Raw genomic sequence first — 15,666 nt, 5'->3', positions numbered from 1 at the left:
TGAATCACGCACACGTGCAGGAATGAGCCGCCTACCGTAGCGAGGTTTCGGTTACGTGCTGGGGTGCTGGGGTCCGGGGAAGGGCCCTGCAAAGCGCCCGGCCGCCCGGTCGGTGTCGCAGGACTTACACTCCTTTGACAACTAAGCACTGTAATAAGCAGTTGGACTCCTGGACCCAAATTATTCTGGGCGCGGAGGGGGACACACACACATTTGTCAATGTCTGGGGGCATTTTGATGGTCACCCCTTGGAAGGAGCAGCGACTGGCATCTAGTGGGTCGAGGCCAGGGATGCTGCTACATAGTCTACAACCCACAGGATGTGCCCCCACGGGAAAGAATGATCTGGCCCCACGTGACGCTGGTGCCACGCTTGAGAACCCCTGGTCCCAATGGTGAAGGTCTTCAGCTTGATGTGGTCTTGCAGGCCCTGGTCCTGCTGTCCATGTCATCATGCCATTAGTTTGGGTGACCCAGTAAGATCAGGAAGATGCCTGTGGCTGTTGATGCCAGTGGAATTTTCTCATCAACAAATTTACTGACATTTCTTAGGAATCTTCCCGTTTACAGAACAAAGTAGGAGCATGTCCTATTCAGTGGCTTGCAGGCTGTGTTTGTGGGCTGATTGGATCTTTTTTTCAGGAAATAGTATTTGGGTGTTATTGTCAGCCATTTGGCCATTAGAATAATATTTTGAAGGATTCCCATTCTTTCTGACCTCGAGTTGGTTAATACATTACCCCTGGGAAAATATATTAAAGTGTATGTGTATATGAATTGCAAATCCTCTTAAATAGATTTAAGAGGTTAACAAATACACACGTGTATGGGTATATACATACATGCATACACAAGAATGCGGTCACTACTGGTATAACATGTAAATATGTTATTTCTGGTAGTTGCTCAAGTATATGGATGAGTAGTTTCAGTAAATTTATTTATCTCTTCAAGTAAAAAAATTAAATGAAAGTGGTGTTTTATTAGAACTGTTTTTGTCAGTTTATCCGAGACCACCTATCTTGATATCGTAAAAGATAAAATGAAAACCTTAAACATACAAAGATGGTTATCTTGTTTTGTATTTTCCCATCATTAAATATTAAATGTGCTTGAATAATACTAAGAAAGTTATTGTGGAACAGATTCTTACTTCTCTCAAGTTCACTTGTTTCTTGTAGGGATGTTCACATTGTTCCCTTGTGCATATTCTTTCATTAACAGCTCCTTCTGTTTTCCTAAGCAGGTGGTATGCAAAGCCTTCTTTCCGTGAACTTGAGGGATAGGAGACTAGTCTATCCTCAGTAGAGCATATTAAACTCAATTGCACGCTCTGGGATGTTTCTCCAGGGATATAGTTTGTTTGGCTTTGAGATGACGAATTTGTTCAAACTAACTTTTGGTTATTGCAAAGTTTTTGTTTTTTTTTATAATATATTTTATTGATTTTTTTTTACAGAGAGGAAGGGCGAGGGATAAAGAGCTAGAAACATCGATGAGAGAGAAACATTGACCAGCTGCCTCCTGCACACCCCCTACCAGGGATGTGCCCGCAACCAATGTCCATGCCCTTGACCGGAATCGAACCTGGGACCCTTCAGTCCGCAGGCCGACGCTCTATCCACTGAGCCAAACCGGTTTCGGCCAAAGTTATTTTTTTTATTGTTTTCCTTGCAGTAGTTAGAAAAATTATTTCAGAAAGGTGGATTGCTGTGTTCTCATTTGTGGTCACTTAATATATTTTGAAAATGTTGTAAGTTAAAAAACCCCCACATTTTTATTGATTTGAGAGAGGAAGGGAGAGAGAGAGAAACATCAACGATGAAAGAGAATTATTAATCGGCTGCCTCCTGCATGCCGAGACAGGGGATTGAGCCTGAAACCCAGCCATGTGCCCTGACGGCGAATCAAACTGTGACCTCCTGGTTCATAGGTCGATGCTCAACCACTGAGCCACCCTGGTCTGGCGATGTGTGTAAATTTTTGATATTTACTTTTTTTATACAAACTCGGTAGATACTTTATGGTAGAAAACGGATATAATTTAAAACAACTTTTCAAACATTCGTCGAAGACAAATCACAAACCAGTGTAGTGATAATTGTTCTTTTTATGAGACAATACAACATAATATGCTTTTTACTTGTTCATGCAAAATTAAAGGACACATTGCACAGATTGGTGCCACATGTTCTTGGTTCAGGCTGGAAGGAGTGTTGGCTGTTCACTACCTACAAAGTGTTAGTTCCTAGGCAGGTTGTAACACCCCGTCTTCATTTCCTTCTGAGAGGTTAGATTCTGAGGTAGGAGGACACATGCGGTATGTGACACGGACTTCCACTTTCAGTGATGAATGTTGAAGGTCACCTACTTGTAGCAAAGGTGAACACATTATTTTTCAATCCGCAGAGTCACTGCTTTGCATATTACCATCCCTGTATACACCCGACTGTTAAAAACCAGTAGCTCAAAACACCCCCCATATCGTTAATAGGTGGTTAAGCGTTAACTCTCCGGTTGGCAGTGTGAACACCTGCACCAAGTGGTTCACACTGATTCTAATAATGCTAACTCCTGAATTAGGCTGCCCCTGGGGAGAGTTAGAGAAATCTGACTGTGAACGCAGGGTGTGTCTTAACACTTATTAATTGGACTTAAGCTCATCAAGAAAGCCTCACATTTTGGTAGAATGGTATTTTGGTTTCCTGAGACTGCCAAGTTCTAATAGGAAGGTGTGCCTCCAGTCGCCAGTTAAGCAGTATAATTATGCCTTCTGTCAGGACTACTGATAGTATAGTGGCAGTTCATATATTATCATCCAAAGTTTGTTTTTAAAAAGGGTGTGGTTTGATAAAGTGTTGGATCCACTGGTATAGTTTCTGAAAAAGTTCGTGGCCTTTATATGAACTCAAGATTTGAACAATTATTTTTACTGGGAATGGAACTCGAGACCCTTTGGTGCTCGGCCGACGCTGTAACCACTGGACCACACTGGCCAGGGCTCTTGACTTTTGCTTCTCCCTGGGTTAAACACCTGGGAGTCATGGGCAACTGTTACAGCTGCTGCCATAATATATCATCTGGTTGGATCTTGGAAACATAATAGTAAACATTTTGACTCTTATCAAAATTATGATGTATTCACACCTGATCACTTCTCTCAAAAGAAAAGACAGTGGAACTGGAGAACAATGAAAACAAAACAAAATAAAATAATCATAGGGAGCCAGGTGCATGAAGAGAGACTACAGATTTCATCTTGATCTGGAGAGAAGAGGACTTGGACACGTATAATTGAGGTCTATAAAGTCATGAGAGAGATGATGAAAGTCGGAGTCTAGGGAAATAGGTCTGGAGTTGGTGTTCTAACTGCACTTCCCGGGGCGCGGCCTTGCTTGTCACGCACACTTCCCAGTGCTGTCGTTCGTTTCTCCCTCTGTAAAGTGGCTGTGCTTGTACCTCTGCTGTGTTCTAAGGATTCAGTTCCAGGACGTTAAAATCAATACATAGAGCTCTTGAAGCTTTAGATATATTTAAGGACCAATTAAGGAGAACGATTCAGTAACTCAAGATTTATGGGTTGCACATATGTGAACAGGTTTGAAAAAATGTATAGTAGTGTCCTGGCGGGGTAGCTCGTTTGGTTAGAGCGTCATCTCGTTAGGCAAGGCTGCAGGTTCAGTGACCAGCCGGGGCACATATAAAAAGCCACCAGTGAATGCCTGAATAAGCGGAACAGCAAAATGATCTCTCTCTCTCTCTCTCTCTCTCTCTCTCTCCCTCTCCCCCCACTCCCCCTCTCCCCCTCTCCCCCTCTCCCCCCCCTCCCCCTCTCCCCCTCTCCCCCTCCCCCTCCCCCTCTCCCCTCTCTCTCCCTCTCCCTCTCTCCCTCGCTCTCTCTCCCCCTTCTTCCCCCTCTCACTCTAAAATCTAAATAGAATAAAATCTAAAAATAAAAAGTGTATTAGTAAAAGTTGTAAAACAAAATCTCGTTTGTTACTGAAGGCTAGTATGGTGCTTTAAGGGCATGATTTCTGAATCATTGAGGATTTCAAAGTTCAGCATTCCCCTTGCCCCCTTTTTTGTGTCTTAAAAAAACAACTCATGTAGTCTTCGTTGGAAAAAAACTAGCTGACTGAATAAATCAGGGAGAGATCCATTGCCACAGTTGTTAAATATTAAAATGTCCGACTTTCACTAAACGATCCTTCCAAAAATATATATTTTTTGGATCATCTGTGTGGTTAAACCTGGTGTCCCCTGTATTCCTCTCATGTTCATTTTCATAGAATCTGTGGTTTTCTCACAAATCCCCACCCCCATGCACAGTGCTGAATACACAGATGCTAAATACCAATTGTTTATAGCTGTCATACCAATTGCTTACCAATTGGTATGACAGCTAAAATTTTGTGAAAGAAGTCTTAAATGGCTTCTTAGCCGTTGTTTTATATTATCTGTGGTGTTGTGCTAGGATGGAATAGATTGAGATATTTTACTAAGTCCATCCATTTTCAAGTTTCTAATTTTTATCATGTTCAGGGTATCATAGAAGGACAGAGAGCTTTTTTCTTTTTTAATGTTAGAGATACAGCTTTTTAAACAAATTATTTTTATTGATTTCAGAGAGGAAGGGAGAGGGAGAGAAAGATAGAAATATTAATGATGAGAGAGAATCATTGATCGACTGCCTCCTGCACAGCCCCCTACTGGGGATCAAATCTGCAACCTGGATATGTGCCCCTGATCAGAATCAAACCTGGGACCCTTCAGTCCGCAGGCTGACGCTCTATCCACTGAGCCAAACCAGCTAGGGCAGAGATACAGCTTTTAAAAAAATATTAGAGATTTAGTCTCTCTTCATAGCAAATAAGATGCTTATCAGAGATACAGTGAAAATGGTAGAAAAGATACTCATAAGGCCCAGACACAGTAAGAAGTCAACCTTCAAATTTTACTGACTATATAGTGTAGTATATAGGACTTAGTATATAGTACATAGTACATAGTATATAGCAGTGGTCGGCAAACTCATTAGTCAACAGAGCCAAATATCAACAGTACAATGATTGAAATTTCTTTTGAGAGCCAATTTTTTAAACTTAAACTGTATAGGTAGGTACATTGTTATTAACTTAATTAGGGTACATGGTATTTTGTGGAAGAGCCACACTCAAGGGGCCAAAGAGCCGCATGTGGCTCGCGAGCCGCAGTTTGCCGACCACTGGTATATAGTATATAGCATAGGGTCTTACGTACCTTAATTTTATGTGTATGCAGTGTCACAGCTCTCATAACTTTGGCAGCTATTAGTATTATTTTGCTAAATGCTTTTCGTTCTTATCTTATTAGATCCTTATAGCCCTATGAAGCATAGTACAGTTATCTCCATTTTACATATGGGGAGTTAGGATGGGGGAGTGAAGGAGTATGCTCGAGGTTGAACTGCTGCTTAGTGCACAGTTGGAATCCTGATGCAGGTGGTTTAACTCCGGAACTCTTACCCACCCTGTCCTGCAGCCTCCATAGAGCTCCCTACTCATCTTCTCAAATATTGCAACATCTCGTGCATAATCCGCTTGGGATACTACTCAAATAATGTAATTATGTATTATTGTTATACTTGCATCTTAAAGTTGACAAAGGGTAAATTTTAAATCCTATTTGGCAGTGAAGCCATTGGACCAAAAGATGATCTTCTAGCTGTGTAATGTTGGAGGGGGGAAATTGCCATTAATTAAAGCAGTTTCATTGTGGGTAATAGAAGTGATCATTTTTGTTTAGAAATGTTTCCCTTATTTTCTCCCTGCCTCCTTTTTCAAATATTTAACTAGGTTGACCCTGTAATTTCTCAGATGTTCAGATAACACATTTCCTAAGGAGCAAGCTATAGGTGTTCATTTTAAAGTGTTCACTGAAATTAGGTGAAATCAGTTGTATCTCGCAGGCTAAGTGTAGCATATTGAGAAAGGTTTATATGGTTCCTGCAATAACGCATGCTTCTTTCAGAGTTGAGATACAGTTGAAATAAACCTTGCAGACCAAAAACCTTTTAGTTGGAAAAAGGAAAGAAATGCAATATTAAGCATTTATTGCATAATTGAAAGTTTGACTTGCTTTTAGTTTTTTTTTCTTTTCTTTCTTGATATTGCTTGTCTAAAGCCTGGGCCCATAAATGAAAGACATGTAAGTCTGGTGGAAATTGTGCTCTGATAACTCTCTCTAGCAGTACCATTACATCTTTCAGTCATGTGCTGGAGAAGTTTGTTAGGGTGCAACATTGCCATCTGTCCTACATCTGATTTTTAGAATCTGTCATGCAGAGTCTTACCTGCCATGACTCCCACCACAATACCTGCCGCAGAGGAAATACGGAGCTTAAAGGGAACTGACACGCTCTAAAAATAGTCTCCAACAAAATTGACAGATGATATTTTCAAATTGCTTTAAACATTCCATTTGTGAGACAGTCATAATTTGGTTTTAATTAATGGAACAGAAACAGGTTATTTGCAAGGGAAGTGATACTTTAAAAAAAATGTTTTATAGAGGGACTAATAGAAAATTCATAACCTTTTATCCCGTGTTTGAGATGTTCTCAGACTTGCATGATGAATTAGAAATAAATCATCAACTCTCATTTCATGAATTTACTGTTTGGCTAGGAATATTCATACGCTTTTCAGCTCTTGTTTATTGATCTTTTATTGCTGTTTGCCACTTCCACTAAGATGTGGCTAGGCAAGTTGTAAAGTGAAGTATTACTTAATTTCATCAGAACTTCAAAAAACTAAAACTTCTCAAGGAAGGAAAATAAAAGTATGGAATAGAATGAAATTTGAATAATATCTGTGGATTTTATGATTTGGCCTTGTCTTGTAATTTAAATTCAAACTAATTTGTTTGGGAACTTGATTACATAAGCTGTGTATGAATATAAGTAATACCAAATGTAATTTAAAATTAGATTTTAAAATTGAGCACTTAACATTTGTCAGGAACAATTGTGAGTGATTTGTAAATGTGAGGAAGAAGAACATCATCCTCTCAAAAATTTTTGAATAATGTATCTTGATATTTTTTCCTTGTTCTTTTTATGGTGGAAGAATCCATAGATTAAGGCAAGGATAAATGTCCTTAATATTCTTTTTAACATGTGTGCAATGATGCATGCATTTCTTTAAAAAGGCCTATCTTGGAGGCCCCTAGCCTCTTTTTTTTTTGAATGTATAGTCTGTTTTGGGGGTATATTTAGCTATCTATTTTTTATGATGGAAAAGTTCAAACGTATGCAGAAGCAAAAGTAGATGGGAAAGTGTAATGAATCCCCCCTGTGCTGAAAAGTAGATGGAACCGTGTAATGAATCCCCTGTGTGCTCATCAACCAGTTGAGCACATGAATGAACAACTTCTGGCCAATCTTGTTTCATCAGTACCCCCTCCCCCCATTTTATTTTGAAGTCATTCCCAGACATATTTAACTTCTGACTTTTCCACAGCAGTGTCCATCCCCAGTTTAACCAAAACAACCAGTGTTTTCTTTTCTTCTCTTTGTTCAGAAAGTGAGTGTACTTCTGAACAAGGAAGATTTAAAAAAAAGAAAAGAAAAGAAAGTAAGTGCCTTAAGGCAGTGGTCAAGATAGGTAGAATTCTAAGGTCTTTTACCACTGTTTAAAATTGTATGGTGATTCCTTAAACATTCATGTTAAAGGAAAAAACGGAATGCTCTTACATTTTATTAGTACCCAAATTGTAAACAATTTTTTCCTTATTGATACTTAAAAAAAATAATTCTCCCTCCTACTCCTCCCCCCCCCCACTGCTAAAGAAATTCTATTAAAAAAATTTATTGATTTTAGAGAGAGAGAGAAGAAGGGACAGAGAGACAGAGAGACAGACTGACCTTGACTTGTTGCTCCACCCATCCCAGCACTCATTGGTTGGTTCTTGCATGTGTCCTGACCAACCCCACCTTGGTGTAAGGGGACGATGCTCCAACCAACCAAGCTAACCGGCCAGGGCTAAAGAAATTATTTAATGCTAAAATTACTTGCCCAAACTCTTCATAATTTTAAAAAGAACTTTCCAGTTTTGAGAGGAAATATTCAGCTTGCATACTTCAATATTTATATTTTAAACATTATAGGAAATTTCAAACATATATGTAAAAGAGGGAATCATGTTAGAAACTACCAAGTACCCCGTACAACAGTTGTCCATCGTATTTCATCCATACCTCAATCTGCTACTCCTGACTCAGTCTTCATTATGTTGAAGAAAATTTGACATCATTTCATTCATAAATAATGACTTCAGTATGCTATTTGTGAAGATAAGATTTAAACTTGTGGACGTTTTATAACCATACACAACTCAGTATTTTGAAAGTAGGATATAAGAGATGCCAACAGGCAATTCATAATTATTTGCCTGATACAGAGAACAAGCTGTATGGTTTCGTTAAGGCTTATGGAAGAAGAAAAGGTGGATTGGTATTTCTGGTCTCTTTGGGGTTTTGGGGTAAAGTCATGCATTAGGGACCAGTCAGATACATGGTTCACAAAGGGCTGAAGAGGGAAACGATTCAGCCTGTTCATGATAGAGTGAATAAACCAGTGTGGTTGGAGAAGAGGCCACTGGGTAAGAGGAGTGGAAAGTAGGGTTGAAAGGTTAGAAGGCTAGATGGAAAAGGATCTCAAATGCAGGGCTATGATATTTGGCTCCCTTTTGCTGAGTTGAAGTCCATTGTGGGCTTAATCTGATAGATCATAGTGGTGTTTTAGGGAGAGCAATCTAGAGAATTTAGAATGCAAGGAGACTTAGCAAATAGGAAATCAGCCTACCATGGTGATGTAGACCATGATAAATTATAATGAAACCCTAATATGCAAATTGACCAGATGGTGGAACGATCGGTGGAACAACCGGTTGCTATGATGTACACTGACCACCGGGGGCAGACTCTCAATGCAGGAGCTTCCCTCTGGTGGTCAGTGCGCTCCCACTGGGGGAGCGCTGCTCAGCCAGAAGCCAGGCTCATGGCTGGTGAGTGCAGCGGTGGTGGTGGGAGCCTCTCCTGCCTCCACTGCAGGCAGGCGGTAAGGAGTGAGGGTTCCCAGACTGTGAGAGCTCCAGAACGTGAGAGGGATGTCTGCCTGCTGGCTTGTGCCTAAGCTGGCAGGCGGACATCCCCCAAGGGGTCCCGGACTGTGAGAGGGTGCAGGCTGGGCTGAGGGACACAGTGTCCACCCCCCCAACTCCCACACCCTAGTGTACAAATTTTGTGCACCAGGCCTCTAGTGATAAATAACTTAAGTCAGGTGTCCTCAAACTACGGCCCGCGGGCCACATGCAGGTGTTTTTGCTGTTTTGTTTTTTTTTACAAAATAAGATATGTGCAGTGTGCATAGGAATTTGTTCATAGTTTTTTTTAAAACTATAGTCTGGCCCTCCAATGGTCTGAGGGACAGTGAACTGGCCCCCTGTTTAAAAAGTTTGAGGACCCCTGACTTAAGTAGTGGTAGTGGAAAGGAAGGATGGATTCAAAGGTGATTATGGAGGAATTGGATATACTAACTGGTTAGAGATGGAGGATAATAAGTAAGATACGAGTAGATAAAAGCTACCAAGATCAAACTATAAAGGAGGGCTCAGGATGGTTCATTTTAGGCAAGGTCTACATTTAAAGGTTGAGGGAGTGGAGAGCTGACCTGTGGATAGATTTTTCTCATGTATGTCATGTAGTTTTAAAGCAGTGGTATTCTTTAAATTAATTGGTTTGGCAGTTTTCTGATTATATGTTTTGTATCTGAAAAGGGTTCCCAGATCTAATTCTTATGTGCATGTGGTAGCTTCCCCACACCAGCAAGCAAGTCTCAGACCCCAGCAGGGTATTCAAGAATTCAACTCTATTCTGACACTGTGTACCTGGGGATAGATCCCGCAGGTTAGGGGCTCAGTCCCACAAAGCTGCCTTCCACTTCAGATGCCAGGCACAAGCCCAGGTTGTTACCTGAACTTCTGACCATCTGTAACTCAGAGGTTCCCACAACCTCCTCCTCTATTAATTCGCTAGGATGGCTCACAGAACTGAGGCAAACCCATTCATTCACTAGATCACTGATTTATTATTAAGGTTATTAAAGGATGCAAATCAGTAACTAGATGAGAGGATACACAGGGGAGGTCCTGAAGGAAAGAGCTTCTGTCCTGGAGCTTGGGGCATGTGGAAGCTTCCTGATACCCCAACCTGGAACTTTTCCAGGAAGGGCTGAGGAGCTGTCCTTTTGGGTGTTTAGGAAGGCTCATTACCTAGTCATAACTAAGTCATTGGCCATTGGCAATTGATTCAACCTGCAGTCCCTCTCCCCTCCTGATGTCAAGAGGTGGCACTGAAAGTTCTGTTCTCTAACCACATGGTTGCTCCTGTTGGCAACCAGGCACCATCCTTGAGTGGGATCCAGAAGTCACCTCAACAAAGCAAGAGACACCATTGTCGCTTTTATCACTTAGGAAATTCAAGGGATTTTTGTGAGTCAGGGAAGGATGAAGACCACATGCATATGAAATAACCATTATATTTCTTATAAATTGCAATATCACAGTACCTAAGTCCAAAAAGATAACTTTAATTCCAGATATTTAGTCTTAGCTAAAATTTGATTTCTGGAGACAATTGTTATTTAATGTTAGAGAAATCTTTTTCTTTCAATACTTATTCTTGTAAGTAACAGGTAAGCTTTAACATTTAAGGAGGCAGAAAAAGATAGAAAGTTGATATATCCTTATTCTCAAACTTTTCCAGTGCAGCTTTTTTAAAAAAAATATATTTTATTGATTTTTTACAGAAAGGAAGGGAGAGGGATAGAGAGTTAGAAACATCGATGAGAGAGAAACATCGATCAGCTGCCTCCTGCACACCTCCTACTGGAGATGTGCCTGCAACCAAGGTGCATGCCCTTGACCGGAATCGAACCTGGGACCTTTCAGTCTGCAGGCTGATGCTCTATCCACTGAGCCAAACCGGTTAGGGCTCCAGTGCAGCTTACAGCATTTTCAGTGTGGAGATTTTTATTCCCCACTAAGTGCTCCCTGATACTGTTGGAGAGTAGGGCACCTCTGAGCATGCTCTTTATCTTTAGTCTCATAGGTAACCACCTGCTATCCACAGTGCTACTTGCCACTCATCGTCCAGTTCATCCTATTCCACTCAGATTATTGCCATCCCTCACAGTTCATCTGTTATAAATTCCTTTGAAGATATATTTGTGTTTGCTCAGACCTCTGGTCTCCTCAATGGTTTGACTAAATATGATTATTCATACCAAAGTAACATGCAAAAATGTGTTCTGTTCTACTCGAGGAGTGTTTTCAGAGTGCAGTTCCACATGCAAACAGTGGGCTTTTTAAGGGCAATTTGTATATCCTGAATTTTCACAGCATGTTAGAGTTGTCTAGCCCAGATAATTAAAGATAATTATGATTACAGGTGAATTTATAGGGTGACAGAATGTGAATACCATTAAAGTACGGTGACCATTATTTAAGTACTAGAGGCCCGGTGCATGAAATTCGTGCATGGGGAGGGGTGTCCCGCAGCCCAGCCTGCACCTTCTCCAATCTGGGACCCCTCGAGGGATGTCTGACTGCCTGTTTAGTGGGATCGGGACTAAACAGGCAGTCGGACATCCCTCTCACAATCCAGGACTGCTCGCCTGCCTGCCTTCCTGATTGCCCCTAACCACTTCTGCCTGCCAGCCTGATCACCCCCAAACCACTCCCCTGCCAGCCTGATTGATGCCTAACTGCTCCCCTGCCAGCCTGTTTGCCCCTAACTGCCGTCCCCTGCAGGCCTGGTCTGTCCCAACTGCTCTCCCCTGCAGGCCTGGGTCCTTCCCAACTGCCCTTCCCTGCAGGCCTGGTTGCCCCCAACTTCCCTCCTCTGCTGGCTTGGTCACCCCTAACTGCCCTCCCCTGCTGGCCTGATCACCCACAACTGCCCTCCCTTGCAGGTCTGGTCCCTCCCAACTGCCCTCCCCTGCTGGCCATCTTGTGGTGGCCATCTTGTGTCCACATGGGGGCAGGATCTTTGACCACATGGGGGCAGTCATCTTGTGTGTTGGAGTGATGGTCAATCTGCATATTACTCTTTTATTAGATAGGATAGAGGCCTGGTGCACGGGTGGGGTCCGGCTGGTTTGCCCTGAAGGATGTCCCGCTTCAGGGTGGGGGTTCCCTTGGAGAATGGGGTGGCCTGGGCGAGGGGCCTGTGGTGGTTTGCAGGCCGGCCACGCCCCCTGGCGACCCAAGCGGAGGCCCTGGTATCTGGGGTTTATTTATCTTCTACAATTGAAACTTTGTAGCCTGGAGCGGAGCCAAGCCTTCTGCTTGCTCCGTGGCGGCAGCCATTTCTTTTGGAATTTATTTACCTTCTATAATTGAAACTTTGTAGCCTTAAGCGAAGGCCTGGGCCGGCCAGGGTGTGCGGAAAGCTTGGCTTCCTCCATCGCTGGGGGCAACCCTAGCCTCCCGCTCTTTCCAGCTCTGTGGCTGCCGCCATTTCTCTTTGGGTTTATGTATCTTCTATAATTGAAACTTTGTAGCCTTGAGTGGAGGCCTAGGCCGGCAAGGGCAGGAGGAAAGCTTGGCTTCCTCCATTGCCAGGGAAACCCAAGCCTCCCTCCTGCTCTCTATGGCCGTAGCCATCTTGGTTGGGCTTATTTGCATATTCGCTCCTGATTGGCTGCTGGACGTGGCTTGTGGGTGCAGCGGAGTGATGGTTAATTTGCATATTACTCTGATTAGATAGGATTACTGGTATCTCAATTAGTATTTTTTTTTTTAAATTTAAAAGCCACATGCCAAATAAAAATTTTTTTCTTTTACTCTATATTTAGCAACCTCTAAGATAGAGTTTGGTTTAAGAAGTGCTTTAAACAGTTTAGTCAAAATGAAAACAAGCAAAGACATAGTTCAAGTGATGAAATGTTCTTATATGAACTGGAAAAATACAACTCATTGATTTTCACTAGATTATTTTCTTCAGGGTACTTAGTGGGTAGAAGTTAAAGGTGAGATCACAAGTTGGTTCAGGATTGGCGTATCTATGGGGTAGTTGGTAGGGAATGTTCTTTGTGGTCGAAAGTGAAAATATTAGTATTTCATTACTGGGATTAGAAGTAGTCACTCTGGACAGAGAAAACTGAAAATGACTAATATCGTTCCCTAGTCTACTCGAGTTTAAAAAAAAAGTAATTTCCCTAAGTTACACTTTGATGCTCTTAGTTACATTAAGTCCTGGTGTGCTTGAGACTGGGACCCACAGCAGCCATCTTTTAGAGTGCAGACACGTGATAATTTTGTCACTCTGGGTGCGACCAGAACTTAAATGACATACCAGTTTTTTGTTTGTTCATCTAGCATTTACTGTCTCAGCCACTTCTAGGGTCATGTTGCTACTGTGCAGATGGTCTATATGTGATGGGCAGAATTCCTGCTTAACTATTCTCTTGAGGCCTCGTCTTTTCTATGATTGGCTTCATCTTCTGCAGAAGAAGATCCCTCGTCTTAAAATCCACTAGGACAGCCAAGCTAACTTTACTTAAAGCACCAAGCACAAGCGATAACAGTTACGGAGAAGCAAATGCCTTGTACCACGATTCTGAGGGCAATAGCAATAGCGTGTATGACAGTACCTGTAGCTATTCAATATAGATGCTTCATAGAAGTCCATCTTTAGGATGGGGTAGGGATTGGAGATGGATTAGATCTGATTGAATACTAGTTGATATTTCTACTTTCTTTTGATATGCTAATAGTTAAAACTTGATTTCCACCATTTTCCTTCCTTACTCATTTAGTTTATCTGTAGAGTATGTCAGTCCTTTCTTACAATGCATACTTCTGTTTGATTTTTAAAATCACTAAACATAGGAACTATTTGAAGCCATACTAAATTGCTAACCTAGATCATAGACTTTTCATGAATATAGCCTCTTAACTGAGGCTTTCTTTTTTTTTAATGCCGTTAATCAGTCATAGATTTATTGTCGCTTGCCAGCAGCTAGCAGAGGTGGAGGATACACAGCCACGCCTTCCTACAGGGAGAGGTGCCACTGGCCTCCAGCAGCGTTTACACGCGTTTCACAAAGGGCAGGTCCTCATCTCATTGGCAAAGCACTTCTGAGCCTCAGCTGTGCCCCTCTCCACCTTTGCACAGAGTCCTTGGCACATCTCTAGCACTCTGCCGGAGCCAGTGCAGCTGCTGGAACCACCAGTAGGACAGGGCCGGGCTCAGGGGCCATGTCCAGCGGAGATGCTCCTGGAGAGGGTGAATTGGCTTCTCCCAGCAACTGGATGCTTAATTGCATTCTTAAGTATTTAGATTTCCTTAATTTGGGAGAGAAGTATTTAAAACTGGGAGATCTCTGATGAGTTTTGTTCTGTAGAGGAATGTTATTATTAGTGAGGCTCTTGTATGTAGATACTACTACATAGCAGGTAACTGGCATTTCACCTGTTACATAAGGAACTACTTGTTGCAGGGTTAATTTGTGAAATTAAGTCAATTGCTTCTTTAAGAAACAACATTCTAGTTGTCTCTAAGCCATATCCTAAGAATAACAATGCTTATTTTTTTTTTTTTTGGTAGAAGTTGCTACCTTAACATTTTCATCATTTAGAACATTAGTCTGTGAAAAGAAAATCCACCCTGGAACTCATCTTTTTATTGCATTAATGAGACCTTATTAGAGAGATATCTGATTGAAAGTTGCTATTTTATTTTTTTGGAGAATTTTTTTTTCGCTTCTGAGGTATACTAAATAATTTGTCAGAATCTTTAAAAAATATTTTTATTGACTTCAGAGAGGAAGGGAGAGGGAGAGAGAGATAGAAACATCAATGATGAAAGAGAATCATTGATGGGCTGCTTCCTGCATGCCCCTTTCTGGGGATCGAGCCTACAACCTGAGTTCGTGCCCTGACTGGGAATCAAACTGTGACTCTTGACTCATAGATTGATGCTCAACTTCTTAGTCACACCAGTCAGACTGCCAAAATCTTTTTTACCAGTAATTGGTATATCTAATTATAAGGACTACTAGAGGGCTGGTGCATGAAATTCTTGCACGGGGTGTGTGTCTTTCAGCCCAGCCTGCACCCTCTCCAATCTGGAACCCCTTGAGGGATGTCCGACTGCCCGTTTAGGCCTGATCCTACTGGGATCAGGCCTAAACGGGCAGTCGGACATCCCTCTCACAATTCAGGACTGCTGGCTCCCAACTGCTCGCCTGCCTGCCTTCCTGATTCCCCCTAACCACTCCCCTGCCAGCCTGAGTGATGCTTAACTGCTCCCCTGCCAGCCTGATTGCCCCTAACTGACCCCCCCAGAAGGCCTGGTCACCCCTAACTGCCCTCCCCTTCAGGCCTGGTCTCCCCCCAACTGCCCTCCCCTGCAGGCCTGGGTCCCTCCCAACTGCCCTCCCCTGCTGGCCATCTTGTGGCGGCCATCTTGTGTCCATATGGGGCAGCCATCTTTGACCACATGGGGGCAGCCATCTTGTGTGTTGGAGTGATGTTCAATCTGCATATTACTCTTTTATTAGATAGGATAGAGGCCTGGTGCATGGGTGGGGGCCAGCTGGTTTACCCTGAAGGGTGTCCCGG

General features: G+C 42.3%; 1 protein-coding gene across 3 annotated transcripts in view; it reads left to right on the top strand.

The window, feature by feature from the left end:
- Positions 1-15,666, top strand: part of MBD2 (methyl-CpG binding domain protein 2) — a 47,216-nt gene that overhangs the window by 1,025 nt on the left and 30,525 nt on the right. The window lies entirely within an intron of this gene.

Source organism: Eptesicus fuscus, chromosome 12 (genome assembly GCF_027574615.1).
Source record: "Eptesicus fuscus isolate TK198812 chromosome 12, DD_ASM_mEF_20220401, whole genome shotgun sequence".
NCBI lineage: Eukaryota > Metazoa > Chordata > Mammalia > Chiroptera > Vespertilionidae > Eptesicus > Eptesicus fuscus.
Note: the sequence above shows the minus strand (reverse complement) of the source record. Positions and strands in the feature narration are given on the sequence as shown.